General features: G+C 38.3%; 1 long non-coding RNA gene across 1 annotated transcript; it reads right to left on the bottom strand.

Annotated features, from left to right (window-relative positions):
• Positions 1-3,874: 3,874 nt before the first annotated feature.
• On the bottom strand, positions 3,875-5,629 carry LOC128922648 (uncharacterized). Its single transcript, XR_008471833.1, has 4 exons — positions 5,257-5,629; positions 5,078-5,134; positions 4,359-4,763; positions 3,875-4,284 (listed from the first exon to the last, which is right to left on the bottom strand). It is a non-coding gene; the product is annotated as an uncharacterized LOC128922648 (long non-coding RNA).
• Positions 5,630-6,048: the final 419 nt, after the last annotated feature.

The raw sequence follows: 6,048 nt of genomic DNA, 5'->3' as shown, positions 1-6,048 counted from the left end.
ACTCCTGCTCTCTGAGAGTACTCATCAGAATCTCGGTATAAGGGAGCTGTGGGACGGCTTATCAAACTCCTTACGTACAGCTGCAACCGAAACCATTGGCTTGTCGTCTCGCAGTGGAGAGAAAACAGACTGCCTACCTCGCAATGTTGCGATCGACCGCAACACGAGCGGGATGGGAAAGATACCGAGAGCTGGAGAGGGAAGCGAGACGCATTTGCAGACAAAAAAAGAAAGAGGCCGAAATGCGTGAGTATGAAGAGCTTGACAAGCTGGCCGACAGGGGTAATGCACGAAAATTTTACGAAAAGATCCGGCGACTATCTGAAGGTTTTAAGACCGGAGCACATTCCTGTAGGACCTCCAGAGGTGATCTAGTTATTGAGGACCAGAGTATAATGAGTTTGTGGAGGAAACACTTCTCCAGCCTGCTGAATGGCAGAGAAGGTGCAACACCAGGAGACGGCGAACCCGATTCCCCAATCGACGACGATGGAGCAGATGTTCCATTGCCCGACCGTGAAGTAATTCGAATAGCAATTACCCGCTTGAAGAAAAATAAGGCGGCGGGGCCGATGGATTACCGGCCGAGTTATTCAAATACGGCGGCGAAGAGCTGATAAGGTGCATGCATCAGCTTCTTTGGAGAATATGGTCAGAAAGCATGTCTGAAGATTGGAATCTCAGTGTACTCTGCTCAATAAACAAAAAGGGAGACCCCACAATTTGCGCCAATTACCGTGGGATAAGCCTCCTCAACATCGCGTATAAGGTTCTGTCGAGCGTACTGTGTGAAAGACTTAAGCCCACCGTCAACAAACTGATTGGACCTTATCAGTGTGGCTTTAGACCTGGAAAGTCCGCTATGGATCAGATATTCACCATGCGCCAAATCTTGGAGAAGACCCGTGAAAAGAGGATCGACACACACCACCTTTTGTCGATTTCGTGCTTTCGACAGCACGAAAAGGAACTGCCTTTATGCCGCGATGTCTAAATTTGGTATCCCCGCAAAACTAATACGGCTGTGTAAGCTGACGTTGAGCAACACCAAAAGCTCCATCAGGATCGGGAAGGACCTCTCCGAGCCGTTCGATACCAGACGAGGTTTCAGACAAGGTGACTCACCCTCGCGTGATTTCTTTAACCTGATGCTGGAGAAAATAATACGAGCTGCAGAGCTAAATAGAGAAGGTACAATCTTCTATAAGAGTGTACAGCTACTGGCGTACGCCGATGATATCGATATCATTGGGAACAACACCCGCGCCGTTAGTTCTGCTTTTTCCAGACTGGATAAGGAAGCGAAGCGTATGGGTCTGGTGGTGAACGAGGGCAAGACGAAATATCTCCTGTCATCAAACAAACAGTCAGCGCACTCGCGTCTTGGCTCCCACGTCACAGTCATAACTTTGAGGTTGTAGATAGTTTCGTCTACCTGGGAACCAGCATTAACAGCAATAACAATGTCAGCCTGGAAATCCAACGCAGAATCACTCTTGCCAACAGGTGCTATTATGGACTAAGTAGGCAATTGAAAAGTAAAGTCCTCTCTCGACGAAAAAAATCTAACTCTACAAGTCTCTCAACATTCCCGTCCTACTTTACGGTGCAGAAGCGTGGACGATGTCAACATCCGATGAAACGGCACTAGGAGTTTTCGAGAGAAAGGTTTTGCGGAAGATTTATGGTCCCTTAAACATTGGCAACGGCGAATATCGCAGACGATGGAACGATGAGCTGTGTGTGTTATTCGACGACATAGACATAGCCCAGCGAATAAAAAAACAGCGGGTACGCTGGCTAGGTCATGTTGTTCGAATGGATGAAAGTGCTCCAGTTCTGAAAGTATTCGATGCAGTACCCGCTGGTGGAAGACGAGGAAGAGGGAGACCTCCACTCCGATGGAAGGACCAGGTGGAGAGGGACCTGGCTTCGCTTGGCATAACCAATTGGCGCCAAACTGCCAGAAGGAGGGATATGTGGCGCGCTGTTTTGGACTCGGCTATAACCTCGTAAGCGGTGTCTACGCCAGTCAAGAAGAAGAAGAAAGCCACACTGATAAGGTTTTTTTCTCTCCACTGCGAGACGATAATCCTTATCATACCAGCTGTTTTTTTTACTTTTCCGAAAGCCAATGGTTTCGGTTTCAGCTGTACGTAAGGAGTTTGATAAGCCGTCCCACAGTTCCCTGATAACTTGAGTGTCATCTCCAGTTGCAGTGCGTAATTTTGCCCCAGCATGTGGTTTTACTTCCTTGTTGACCAGATCCGATCGAATTATGGAATGTGTTGCGCCCGTATCCACAGTCAGTATGAGCTTCCTACCGTCCACACAGCCACTAACGGTAACATTGTTTGTATTTCTATTTATTTGAAAGAGATTATAGGGCATTCACTTGGGGATCGATTAGATTCCATATTACAATTACGTGCAATATGGTAGTTTTTATAAATATTACAGATTTTTCTATAGATTTCGAAAAGCAATTTACTTATTGCGTCCGAAATTAAGAATATGTGGAATATCAGCAAAGTTATGGAACACAAAGGAACACAAGAGTAAAATGTTATTCCTTCTTTTCTTTTGCCGAGAAGAAAGATTCATTCCAACAAGAAAGTTGTGCTGAACCCATAAATTAACTATGGTGGTGTCAAAAGCCGTCAATACTGCAGTAGGCATCTTCCGATGTCTGAAAGAAGTCTGCCGTAATCCTTCTGCTGTTTTTATAGGTACCTGTTTTCAGAATGTAAGCCACCAGCAGGTAGAGGTGGGCAAAATTGGCGGCCCTGGGAAAGTTGTATAGAGTAGGTATAGAAAAAACGCAAGAGACGATCTCCGCCTGGAAGTTTGTCCCGACAATGTCAGATTTGCTGAAATGCTCATAACATTAATTCAAAAATATGTTGCCCAGGGTACAATAATATGTACGAATTGTCGGGTGTGGTGCTTGAACGTTACAAAAAGAAGCCCTTTTTCCATCAGATTGTGACGATGCAGAACGCCTTCAATGGAATAGGGTTCATTTCACAACAGGAAACAACGAAAATGGGTTTCGTTAATTTTTGATCGCAAAGACAGCGCAGTTATTGTAAGATGAAATCCACAAACTTTCCGAAAGGTGAAAAAATATATAAATAATATAATTATGTAATAAGTATTGTTACTATAAATAATAAATAGTATTGTTGTTTGTAACACTTAAAAATACATACTGTAATAACCAATGGACAAATTTAAATGAAGCTTAGCATAAATTCATTACGTAAAACTTTCCCAACACGATACATAATTACGATACTTTTTGCTTTCGCTAATTATATATTTTTGAAGAGTCGTAAGATTCCTTCTTTGTTAACGCCCATTAACATTCCTGCAAGACGAGTAGAGTTACTTAGCTTATGGAATATTGGTTACCGGTAAAGAAAGTTTGTATTATTTTTTTGGTCTCTTTTGTTCTAGCAGCAGGAAAAAAGTTACCATTTCTCCTCTTTTACGGCATGTCGGTGTGATTATCTTGCTCGCTCTCTCTCATTGATTTTGGTGCCAATGCTGCATATGTCTTTCTGCTCTAATTTTTCTTTGTTTTGGAAAGGCATATGTCACTCTGTGGTTAGCAGAGCCACCTGTAGTAGTTTTTGTTTTAATCAGCCATCTATCAGTGGAGACTGTTCGATTTATCATTTTCAAGGTAACTCTTTAATCACAGGTATTGGTCATTTGTGGGGTCACCGTTTCGTTACTTAAATTTGGTTCATTGGTCTTCATTCTATAGGTCACTTACTTTTCCGTTTGAAAATGAAAAATTTAAATTGTTTTATTTTTATTTATTTATTATAATTGTATGATGTATTTACATTTATAAATTAGTATGGTATAATATTTTAAATTTTTAATAATCATTATAGATTAATTTTTAAATATTAGCATTTCAGTACAAAGTGAACTTTAATTTTTACAAACGTTTGCAGCTATCATTTATTGTATCTGTTATTAGTATTCGAACATTCATTTGTATAATATAACAATATTTTACATTTAAATCTAATTCATAATTTATATCAATTCATAATTCAAAATGAATACATTAGTACTAAACGCCAACGATTTCCTTATAACTATTCTGTAAGGTTCCAACGAAACTACTCAACCAATATTGTTTGATGTCAATTCCACACAATCCTATCTCATATGTACATCATAAAAGGGTTCAGCTCGTCGGAAAGAGGTTGTGCAACTGCGAATCTAAATGTCCGATGGGATTTGTTGTTGTCTTGTTTATCATGCCTGAAAAATATTAGAAATAGTAATTGTTATTAACGATTATAAAATATGAATATATATGTATTCGTAGTAAAAACCTAAGAAAAGTTGTAGCTATTGTAATCCTCCATTTGTGCAAAGTATTTGTGTTTATGCAATTGAAATGTAAAGTCCTCTCTCGATGAGAAAAAACTAAACTCTACAAGTCCCTCATCATTCCCGTCCTACTTTATGGTGCAGAAGCGTGGACGGTGTTAACATCCAAAGGTTTTGCGGAAGATTTATGGTCCCTTGAACATTGGCAACGGCGAATACCGCAGAAGATGAAATGATGAGCTGTATGTGTTGTTCGACGACATAGGCATAGTCCAGCGAATAAAAAGACAGCGGCTACGCGGGCTTGGTCATGTTGTTCAATTGTTAACAAAAGGAGAGATGCGTGGCGCGTTGTTGTGGACTCGGCTATAACCGCGTAAGCAGAAGAAGATTTGTCTTTTCAATATCTGAAATGGATAATGAAAATATAAGTAATGCTAAAAAACAAATGCTTAATGCTTGTAATAACTAAACAAAAAATAAACAACATCATTTTTAACATCAAAATAAAAATTATTCTAAATAAATATTTTGGACACAATGCAACAGATGCATTCTTGTACATACATACATATGTATGGACATCTTAATACGCACTAACTCAACATGCACATATACGCATTTATATTTACAATGTTATTTTCCATTGTTTTCTGCGTTGTTGTTATATATTATTATTATACATAATTTGTATTATGTATTAAAAATATATGAAACATACCTCCACCAATTTCACCGTCACCTCCTTGCTCCTACTTTGCTGTGCACACACGTATACCTACAATGAAATGAAATTTTAATTATAAAAACAAATAACAAAAGTAACACAAATAATGCATTTATAAGATGGATAAATATCCAAAAACACTTAACAAAGTAAATGAAATATTTAAAACGCACTTATATCCATTCACTTAAAATTTTATTTTCAAATGAACAGTGGCCATGTCGGCGATTTTTGAACGGTTCATTGTATCACATACAAATATTAGGGTTAATGAATTTTGCTACTCTAACTACTGAGATTGCCACTTAGCTACAAAATGTTAGCAATGTGTATGTATTGGTAAAAGCTGAAAAAATTTGCATGTGTAGTGGTGTATGAGTTACCTCCGTCTTGTAGGGATCACGGAAAAAAATTCGTCTCCCTATTATAGGTCTTTTTGAACAAATGCTGTGAAAATGAAAAATATACCTTTCATAATTAGGTTTATATGGGATGTTTTAATGAAAAAGTAAAAAAATTTACTTTAAAATTTGTGTCACTTGAATAACGCAATACAATATGTACAAAACAAAGTTTAAATGAAGCTTCTACGATATCTAAATGAAGAGATATACAGTCATGTGTTGGAAATAGCGCGATTTCCATTTGATACCGAAATTGCAAATCGAACGAATTTATTTTTGCTGTGGTGAAATTCACTCAATTTACTTCTGGTTCGAACTTACAGCCCTATTCTGAAAAAACCTCAGAGGAAAATTTTGAGAGATTTCTTGTCAGGCATATTTTGTGAAGTTATTCTGGCTCGAACCTCATAAGAAAAAACCTTAAAAAAGTCACCACGTGAGGTGAAAAGAAAATTTGCTGTCAATCAGCTGTTTTAAAATTAATCAAATGCAAATTTGAAATGGATAACCAAGAAATGTAAGTAATTTTGCAAATTTAATAATTTTAATGTAATTAAAATA

This window comes from Zeugodacus cucurbitae, chromosome 6 (genome assembly GCF_028554725.1).
Source record: "Zeugodacus cucurbitae isolate PBARC_wt_2022May chromosome 6, idZeuCucr1.2, whole genome shotgun sequence".
Taxonomy (NCBI): Eukaryota; Metazoa; Arthropoda; class Insecta; order Diptera; family Tephritidae; genus Zeugodacus; species Zeugodacus cucurbitae.
The sequence above is the reverse complement of the archived record's forward strand: the minus strand, read 5'-3'. Positions and strand labels throughout refer to the sequence as shown.